Source organism: Anolis sagrei, chromosome 2 (genome assembly GCF_037176765.1).
Source record: "Anolis sagrei isolate rAnoSag1 chromosome 2, rAnoSag1.mat, whole genome shotgun sequence".
NCBI lineage: Eukaryota > Metazoa > Chordata > Lepidosauria > Squamata > Dactyloidae > Anolis > Anolis sagrei.
This window is the reverse complement of record NC_090022.1, coordinates 19,341,485-19,352,376: the sequence shown is the minus strand read 5'-3', so window position 1 is coordinate 19,352,376 and position 10,892 is coordinate 19,341,485. Positions and strand designations below refer to the sequence as shown.

The 10,892-nt window shown below is 42.4% G+C and overlaps 1 long non-coding RNA gene across 1 annotated transcript; it reads right to left on the bottom strand.

Annotated features, from left to right (window-relative positions):
• Nucleotides 1–923: 923 nt before the first annotated feature.
• LOC137096371 (uncharacterized) lies at nt 924–6,871 on the bottom strand. The gene is made up of 3 exons (XR_010909405.1): nt 6,516–6,871; nt 5,011–5,139; nt 924–983 (listed from the first exon to the last, which is right to left on the bottom strand). It is a non-coding gene; the product is annotated as an uncharacterized lncRNA (long non-coding RNA).
• Nucleotides 6,872–10,892: the final 4,021 nt, after the last annotated feature.

The window sequence follows — 10,892 nt, the reverse complement described above, 5'->3', positions numbered from 1 at the left end:
ATTGTAAAAACAACAGCCACATGTTAAACCTCATCTAATAAAATTGTATACTTCATAAAACACAGTGTAGGTGAGAGGCTCATACAGAGCAATGTATAAGGAGGAGAGAACAAGTAGGTTAGATTAAATGTCCATTGTCTCCTTTTCATAAATAGTTGGGAAGGAATAATCTCCTCATTTAATGTTGATCTAAAATTAGTTAAGATTTTTATATTCATTTCCAAATAGGGAAATATATTTGTGGTGGTTTTGTGTGTTTTATAATACACCATGAACAATTGTGGTTGGTATTTATTAATGATGGCTAATGGTTTCCCCTGACATTAAGTTCTAGTTGTGTCCGACTCTGAGGATTGGTGCTCATCTCCATTTCTAAGCCGAAGAGCCGGCATTGACCATAGACACCTAGGTCATGTGGCCAGCATGACTGCATGAAGCGCTATTACCTTCCCGCTGGAGCAGTGTCTATTGATCTACTCACATTTTGCATGTTTTCGTACTGTTCGGTTGGCAGAAACTGGAGCTAACAGCAAGAGCTCATGCTGCTCCGCGGATTCCAACCTGCGACCTTTCGGTCAACAAGTTCAGCAGCTCAGTGCTTTAACCCACTGCACCACAATGCTAATTGACATCACGAGAGGCCATCCCTTCGTCTCACGTTTCAACCCAGGAACCTCAGGACTGGGTTGAGTCTGAGACAGTAGCCTTGCCCCCACCAGCCACATCTTGACTTTATGAGTATGCTGAGGTTACAATGGTTTTCAGTTTAAAATAAACTAGCCAAATGGTCATTGTGGATTTCTTATTGTCAACCAATGCTTAAGTGGCCTTTTGAGACCCAACCACACACAATTTCTGGGGGAGACTAGGGCTATGTTCTTCTTTACCACTGATGAGAGCATTTGGTCTGAAAAGAGATGAAATATACCTACCTCCGTTACAATTGAAAACATCCATCTAAAAAAATTAGTGGTATGAGGGTCCTATGGAGAAAAGGAAAAGGAAAGCAAATTCAAGTCTACATCATGGAAAGGGTGGAAAGGGCAATGGGGAAAGTTGTATTTCAGGAAAGCTGCTTCCTACCATTATGGCAGGCCCAACACCCAGGAGGTACATCTACACTGGAGACCTAATACTGTTTGACACTACTTTAGCTTCCATGGCTAAAGAATCATTAGAGTTTTAGCTTGATATGGTCTTCAGCCTTCTCAGCCAAAGGAGCTGGCGTGTCTCAACAAACTATAAATCCCATGGTTCCATAGCATTATTATTATTATTATTATTATTATTATTATTATTATCCAAAGCAAACAAGACCACTCTGCTGGCTGTTGTATTGGGTCACGCATCGGACGCCTCTCAAGTGTCTAGGACTATGTGATGTATTGGCGAATAATGTGTGCAGATCCAGTAATGTGGCCTTTTGCAGCTGGCAGATAATAATTTTGTCTGCGGCAATTGTGTTTAAGTGCAGGCCAAGGTCTTTAGGCACTGCACCCAGTGTAGCAATCACCACTGGGAATACCTTTACTGGCTTGTGCCAGAGTCTTTGCAGTTTGATCTTTAAATCCTCATATCGTGTCAGCTTTTCCGGTTGTTTCTCTTCAATCCTGCTGTTGCCTGGGATTGCAACATCAACGATCAATACTTTGTCAACCCGCCTGTTTAAGGAACTCCATTGGCTGCCGTTCATTTTCCGGTCCCAATTCAAGGTACAGGTTCTTACCTACAAAGCCCTGAACGGTATGGGACACGCCTACCTGCATGACCACATTTCTGTGTACGAACCCACACAATGTCTTGGATCATCTGGAGAGGTCCTGCTCTTGCTCCCGTCCCCTTCGCAGGCACGATTGGTGAGGACGAGGGAGAGGGCCTTCTCTGTGGTGGCCTTCGACTCTGGAACTCACTCCCCAAGGATATCAGACAAGCCCCCACATTGGCAGTCTTTAGGAGGTGCCTGAAAAAGTGGCTGTTCCAGTGTGCCTTCCCTGAATAAGGAAACAATGCCCTGCTCTGATTCATTCTCTGCAATTGTCCTCAGGAGCACTTTACTACCCATTGGGTTGGTCTCCCTACATTATCTTTTAAAACCCTCCTGCTTAGATACATCCTATCTCTGTTCACGCCCAGTGTTGATTTTAATTTTTTTTTAATTTATTACATCTGGCCCGGCCATAAGGTTTTAAATGCTCCGTGTTATTGTTTACATGTGAGTCATATTAATTGTACTGTTTTATTTGCTTGCTGTTTTGTTTTTACTGATGTCTTGTTGGGCTTGGCCTCATGTAAGCTGCCCCGAGTCCCCTTGGGGAGATGGTGGGGGGTATAAATAATGTTGTTGTTGTTGTTATTGTTATTATTATTATTATTATTATTATTATTATTTGTTTTTTAACATGATTGTGAGGTCATAAGTATTGTGCTTATTATTATTATTATTATTATTATTATTATTTTACTGACACAGAGCCACAGTATGTCACAGCAAACGAGATCTCTGTGCTGGATTTCATATCACAAAATCCCAAGTTACAAAATATTATTATTATTATTTGCCATATTTTTACCCTGCCTTTCTCTACCCCGACAGGGAGACTCAAAGTGGTTTACAATGGCACAACGTTGTGCCTCAACACAATCACGTAAACATTTCAAAAATTGCAACATATTAAACAGAGTTAAAACAGAGTTTAAAAGTTAAAAACATAGAAAACATGCCATCCAAGCTCATAGTCTGAGTCCGTTCCAAGGTCAATTCCACAAGATTTCGATTCAAAAATACTGCATTGCCTTAGTTTCCAAAGGCCTGCTCACAGAGCCAGGTTTTGACTCTTTTCCTAAAGGCTAATAGGGAGGGAGCTGCTCTGATGTCGCTAGGGAGGGAGTTCCACAACCAAGGGGTCACCACTGAGAAGGCCCTGTCTCTTGTCCCTGCCAGCCACGCCGGCAGGACTGAGAGCAGGGCCTCCCCAGAAGATCTTAATCTACATGCTGGTTCGATACGTTCGAACAGGTAGCCTGGGCCGGAACCATTTAGGGCTTTATAGGCTAAAGTCAGCACTTAATTGTGCTCTGTAGCCAACTGGCAGCCAGTGGAGCTGATGCAACAGGGGAGTTGTGTGCTCCCTGAACCCCGCTCCAGTGAGCAACCTAGCATTGAGCTAATAGTGGTGTCAAACTGCATTGACTATGTAGTATATAATCACCTCTGGATATTCACTACCACAGTATATGATGTGTAAAGTTATATTTAACTTTACATATAATTAGCTACGTGGTGGAAGGTCTAAGGAACGCTATTAATGAAATGCAAAACTGCATTACGAATATAAAGCATTGAGAAGACTGTATTGTCGAAGGCTTTCATGGCTGGAATCACTGGGTTGTTGTGTGTTTTTCGGGCTGTGTGGCCATGTTCTAGAAGCACTCTCTCCTGATGTTTTGCCTGCATCTATGGCAGGCATCCTCAGAGGTTGTGAGGTCTGTTGGAAAATTGGGTTTATATATCTGTGGAAAGTCCAGGGTGGGACTTCATTTCTTTCACAGATATATAAATCCCATTTTCCTAGTTTGCAACAGACCTCACAGCCTCTGAGGATGCCTGCCATAGATGCAGGCGAAACATCAGAAGAGAATGCTTCTAAAACATGGCCATAGGTAAAGGTAGTCCCCTGACATTAAGTCCAGTCATGTCTGACTCTGGGGTGTGGTGCTCATCTCCATTTCTAAGCCGAAGCGCCAGCGTTGTCCGTAGACACCTCCAAGGTCATGTGGCCGGCATGACTGCATGGTGCGTCGTTACCTTCCCGCCGGAGCGGTACCTATTGATCTACTCACATTTGCATGTTTTCGAACTGCTAGGTTGGCAGAAGCTAGGGCTGACAGCGGAATTGAACCTGCGACCTTTCGATCAACAAGCTCAGCAGCTCAGTGCTTTAACCTCCCATGGCCATACAGCCAGAAAAACCTTCAACAACCCATTGAGAAGAGTGTCCTGATGTACATCAGACTTGGCACCAGGATGCTTCCTAGCCAGTGCCTCACTATACATCAGTTTTATCGTGCATCAGTTACGTTACGCATGAATCACTTCCATTTTCCACAGACATAAGTCCTCTTATGGAGACAAGTTGTCTTCTAATTACATTTTCTGTTCTCCGAAAACCAGTAACTAAGGCAGCTTACAAATTAAAGTTGACACATATATTTGGAATGTGCAAAGGAGTAACATTAAAATGTGTATAAAATGTATTTACATTACAAACAAATTAAAACGCATGTGGTACTTTAAAAAGGTAAAAACAACATCTTAACAACACTACAGATCAGTTCTTGTGGGTTTTTTCGGGCTATAGGGCCATGTTCCAGAGGCATTTCTCCTGACGTTTTGCCTGCATCTATGGCATCTATGGCCTCTGAGGATGCTTGCCATAGATGCAGGCGAAACGTCAGGAGAAATGCCTCTAGAACATGGCCCTATAGCCCGAAAAAACCCACAAGAACTGAGTGATTCCAGCCATGAAAGCCTTCGACAATACATTGAACACTACAGTTATCACCTCCTTGGGTGCATCTGAACTGTGGAATTAATGCAGCTTGTCACCACTTTAACTGCCATGGCTCAATGCTATGTTATTATGGGAGCTGGAGTTTTAGAACATCATTAGATTTATCTGCCCCAAAATGCTGGTACTTCCGTAAACTACAACTCCTATATGAAACATTTCCACTGAAAAGTCCATAACATTATCACAGTAATTATTTGGCATCAGACAACAGCGACATAGCCTTTTTCCATCCAGAATATCAAGGCACATAATTCACAACATCTGCTTTGAACTGGCTTATCTGAGTCCACACTGCCATGTAATCCAGTTCAGTGTGGATTTTATACAGCTGTGTAGAAGGAACCTACAATTGCTAAACTTATACACAAGTACACAGAGTAAGCCTTGACACTGTTGATGGTACCAAAGTAACTTCCAGAACGCATTTGTAGATACTTACAATTGTTAATCACTTCTCATAGCCAGCTCAGTTGGTGTCCTGCGTGAAGGTACCGAGAAGCAAGGATAGATCAGCATGTTTTAAAGTCTTCAACATTTGCAGAAGTAGAAAAAGAGGAAAAACCTTCTTCTTTTTTAAAACGGAAGAGGTGAGAAATTCAGAGGAATAAAGCAAACTAATTAAAATGTGCCGCATTCAATAGTCCAGTAAGTGTTTGGGGGGAAAACAAAAACAAATGGTGTATCCACAGGTGCAATCCCTTATTGGGAAAAGATATATTGCAATCTTTTGCAGCAGGACTCACTTGTACCATTTCAACTACAGCCCTTTTCCTTCCCTATTTCTTTTGAGACTTCCCTACATTGCCTTTTTGTCCCCAAGAAGACTTGGTCTTCCATTTCCCACCAAGGATGATTCAAACATTCTTTAGACCGGAGTTTTCCAATCTTTTCTGGTTGATGATACATTTTTCAGACACGCATCGTTTCGCAACACAGTCATTCAGTTTTACAAGCAAGCTGGAGATCAAACCAACGCCTTATAAGACATACAGGCACATACATAAACTGTAATAACAACATGTGTGAGGACACAGCAAATTTCATGAAAACGTTTTATTTCTATTTTTTTAAATGTGATTTATTGCTTATATCACATAGACTCTGATGTTTCTTTCACACTATAGTTTGGAAAGCGCTGCTTTAGACTCTAAAACAGACGTAGGCAAACTTGGGCCCTTTGAGTGTTTTGGACTTCGACTCCCACAATTCCTAACAGCCTACCAGCTGTTAGGAATTGTGGGAGTTAAAGTCCAAAACACCTAAAGGGCCCAAGTTTGCCTACGCCTTCTCTAAAGTGTAAAATATATGAGATTTATTGCTTATTTCACATAGACTCAGAGTTTTCTTATTATGTTCCCAGGATCTGATCGTAGGTCTCTTCTACACTGCCATATAATCCAGATTATCAAAGGAGATAAACCACATTAAGCCACAAAGGAGATAAGCCACATTAAGTCACATTTTGAACCGGATTATCTGAGTCTACACTGCCATATAATCCAGATAATCTGGATTTTATATGGGAGTGTAGAAGGGGTCTCATATTATCTATTTGTTCCCAATCAGTTAACAGTATAGACTCATATAATCAAGTTCAAAGCAAATAAACTGGGATCAGATCCTGGCATATAGGGCAGTACAGATCCAGCTAGAGTTTGGATGGTCATCTGTTAGGAGCATTTCAATTGTGTGTTCCCACATGGCAGAATGCGGTTGGACTGGATAGTTGAGGTCCCTTCCAACTCCGTGATTCTAAAACCCAATGGGATTCATGGCACAATGGGAATTTCAGTATCCTAAATCTCCTAAATCCCATGTCATCACATGACCCATTGACCCATGCTGGTTATTTCCTTCTATCTTCACAAATTCTCTGGCATCAGTTAATAATCTGATGCATCCAAACCTCAGGCAGTTTAGGGGTTTGGTGCAATCCCTCCTTACCTCCTTCCAAATGATCCAGGTGGGTCTCCAAGCAACGGGGTATCTTCACTATCCCAGATATTTCAGCATCTGCCTTCTTTGCTTGCTTCGTCTCTGCTTTCGACCGACCAGAGAACTTCTGCTCTCAAGATGGAACTTGTGTCAAGAACTAGTTGCACACTTCTGCTTCTTCCGCCACGAAATTTGAACCCCTTGCACAAAACCAGAAACGAAACAGCAGATGTTCCCACTCAACCACAACACTAGAAGAACTAGGCCAGAAAAAAGGGGGTGGTGGGACTGCGGAAAGTCAAGAGGGGCCAGGGGTTCGTTCACAAAATGATCTGCTTTTTGGAGAAAAGCTCCTCTCTGAAGCTGCAAACAATGGAGTTGGATGCAAAAGAGACTATCTCCAAGGTCTTTCAGGAAAAGACATTTTAACCTTTGAAGCACAACACCGCATTTTTTACCGGAGGCTGGATATACACTGCCATATGATCCAGATTATCAAATCGGATAGTCCACATGATATGCTTTGAATAGGGGTTGCTGTGGTTTTTAACTTTGAATATGTTATTAATTGATTTTAACTGGGAATTCTTAATGCTGTTTCTGTCTAATTCTGTTTTAATGTTTGTATATTTGCATATTTAAAATTGTATACTAATGCTTTTATGTCAAGCCCTTTTTAATCTCCTTTCAGGAAATAAAGCAAGATATAAATAAATATAAATAATATGGGAGCCCCCAGTGGCGCAGTGGGTTAAAGCACTGAGCTGCTGAGCTTGTTGATCGAAAGGTCGCAGGTTCGATTCCGGGGAGCAGCGTGAGCTTCCACTGTCAGCCCTAGCTTCTGCCAACCTAGCAGTTCGAAAACATGCAAATGTGAGTAGATCAATAGGTACCGCTCCGGCGGGAAGGTAACAGCGCTCCATGCAATCATGCCAGCCACATGACCTTGGAGGTGTCTACGGACAACACTGGCTCTTTGGCTAAGAAATGGAGATGAGCACCACACCCCAGAGTCAGACATGACTGGACTTAATGTCAGGGGACTACCTGTACCTATAAATAAATATAATAAATACAATAAATTAATAAATAATATGAGGCCCCTTCTACGCTGCCATATAACTCAGATTATCAAAGCAGAAAATCCAGATTATCTGCTTTGAACTGGATTATATGAGTCTATGCTGCCATATAATCCAGTTCAACACAGATAATCTGAATTTTAAATGGCAGTATAGGAGGGGCTTGAGTCAAGAGAGAGGCAAATGGCTTAACCTTCACCAACCCAACTCACAATCCTCGAGTCAAGTTGCACAGTATCTATCTAAAATTGGTCAAGTTGTTGGTGCACAGAAGGCAGAAATTCCCACAAGCAAGTATTCTGTGGTTGTGGTTGTTGTGCATGCCTTCAAGGGAGGTGTTTTCTGTACTGCTAAATCAATGCTGTTGAATGAGTAGTACCTGGCTACAACTACATCTAATGTAAGATTATTTTTCTTTAAATTAAAAAAGGCAAATGGTCATAGTCAATTTTATTTATTATTTATTTACAGTATTTATATATTGCCTTTCTCACCCCTGGGGGGACTCAAAGCAGTTATACTTTGCATATCCTGTTTCCTGTTATACTTTTCACATCCCAGAATGAGGAAAGACAGACAATAGTAGATCAATTTGTTATTGTTCTTTCTGACTTGGAGGGTCCCTCTATATTGTAAAATTAATGCAGTATAACAAGCATTAATACTGTGCATGGCTTAGTGAGATGGAATCATGAGAATTGTAGTTTTACAAAGCCGTTAGGGCTGGGCTTTAGTACAGTGGGTTAAACCACCAACTGCAGAAAATCTTGCCAATTGAGAGGTTGACAGTTCAAACCTGGACTGGGGTGAGCTTCCAACCGTCAGTCCAGCTTCTGCTCACCTAGCAGTTCGAAAACAGCAATGTGAGTAGATAAATAGGTACCACTTTAGCAGGGAAGTAATAAAAGGTGCACCTGTGAACATGCCAGCAATTTGATCGAGAGAACATTTAAAGGACAACAAAGCTCCTCGTCATGGAAGATGAAGCAATGGCACCCCCTGTGGCCGGAGTCAAGCACAGCCTCCAGATGCTGAAGATGGAAAAAGATGGGAAGTCTTTACCTTTGTTTATGTACTGTCTGTCTTTGTTACTTGTGTAATGTCATACATGTGTACTGTAATCCACCCTGAGTCCCCTCAGGGAGATAGGGCGGAATATAAAAAAAGTATATTATTATTTAGACTCCGCTGCTAAAATGTACTGGTTCCTCACCAAACTAGAACTCATACGACTCCTGTGGCTTGTGAGCCATAGATGGATCAAACTCTTTTTTATTGCCCCCAAACTCTCTAGGCATGGTGTCTTCTTTCTTTCTGAAGTAGGCATTCTAGTTTGCTGATGATGTTCAGTGGTAAATGTATTACAGTCAATATGAAAGGAATCTTGAGGTTCAAGTTCAAGTTCATAAACCAGGACATAAATCATGTGGCCTGTATACCAACTCCAAACATAAGTGTACTACAACTGGCCTTGTTACCCCAGTTGAATTTCTTATGTATAAGAGAGTGGGAAAAAGAGGAACCACCAATTCTAGGCATGGCAAAACAATTGACCTTTTCAAAACATTCTGGACTTCCTCCTTAAACTCCCTTTAAAAAGAAATATTTAAACTTTCTCTCCCCAACTTCAGAATCAGAGGTGGACAGTGGACTTCCAGTCACAACCAACTGTTTTTCTCCCATGTTTTCTAATATTTTGGCATGCATCCACACAATAAATGTAGTGCACCTTGAAACCACTTAACTGCCATTATTTATTTATTTATCGTGTCAGGGGCAACCAGACCATTGTATTACATTTCTTACAGAACAAAACAAACAAACAGATAAAAAAACCACAAAGTTTGCAAACTTGGTAGTTGATTAAATGTCCTTTGACCAGTATCTGGCCACTTGGAGTGCCTCTGGTGTTGAGCAAGAAGGTCCTCCATTGTGCATGTGGCAGGGCTCAGGGTGCATCACAGCAGGCAGTCAGTGGTTTGCTCTTCTCCACACTCGCATGTCGTGGATTCCACTTTATGGCCCCATTTCTGAAGGTTGGCTCTGCATCTTGTGGTGCCAAAGCGCAGTCTGTTCAGCGCCTTCCAAGTCGCCCAGTCTTCTGTGTGGCCAGGAGGGAGTCTCTCATCTGGTATCACCCACGGATTGAGGTTCTGAGTTTGAGCCTGCCACTTTTGGACTCTTGCTTGCTGAGGGGTTCCAGCAAGTGTCTCTGTAGATCTTAGAAAACTATTTCTTGATTTAAGTCGTTGATGTGCTGGCTGATACCCAAACAGGGGATGAGCTGGAGATGTCTCTGCCTTGCTCCTTTCACTATTGGCTGCTACTTCCCAGTGGATGTCAGGTGGTGCAATACCGGCTAATCAGTGTAATTTCTCCAGTGGTGTAGGGCGCAGACACCCCGTGATAATGCGGCATGTCTCATTAAGAGCCACATCTTTGGCAGCTGACATGCCTTCAACTGCCATGCCCCAATGCCATGGAATAGAGGGGCAATGTAGATCCAGACCAAGTGGAATCACTGTGATATAAGTGTAACAGTACCTACCTTATTCCATGTAGAGTCATAGATGAAAACTGTGATTTCTTTTGGGTTTTTCTCCAAGTGTGGGGCATGCCAAACTAGGCTGGAGCTACACTGCCATATAATCCAGTTTTTGAATCCTGATATTTTATTTATTTATCGTGTCATCAGCAACCATTGTATTACAATTCTAACAGAGCAAAACAAACACAGAGATTAAAAAGAAAAAGGAAAAAAACACACAGATTTTGTAAATTTGGTATTTGGTTAAATGTCCTTTGACCAGTATCTGGCCACTTGGAGTGCCTCTGGGGTTGCCGCAAGAAGGTCCTCCATCGTGCATGTGGCAGGGCTCAGGGTGCATTGCAGCAGGTGGTCAGTGGTTTGCTCTTCTCCGCACTCGCATGCCAAGGATTCCACCCTGTAGCCCCATTTCTTAAGATTGGCTCTGCATCTCGTGGTGCCAGAGCGCAATCTGTTCAGTGCCTTCCAAGTCGCCCAGTCTTCTGAGTGCCCAGGGGGGAGTCTCTCATCTGGTATCACCCATGAATTGAGGTGCTGGGTTTGGGCCTGCCACTTTTGGACTCTCGCTTGCTGGGGTGTTCCAGCGAGTGTCTCTGTAGTTCTAAGGAAACTATGTCTTGATTTAAGTCGTTGATGTGCTGGCTGATACCCAAACAGGGGATGAGCTGGAGATGTCTCTGCCTTGGTCCTTTCACTATTGGCTGCTACTTCCCGGCGGATGTCAGGTGGTGCAATACCGGCTAAGCAGTGTAATTT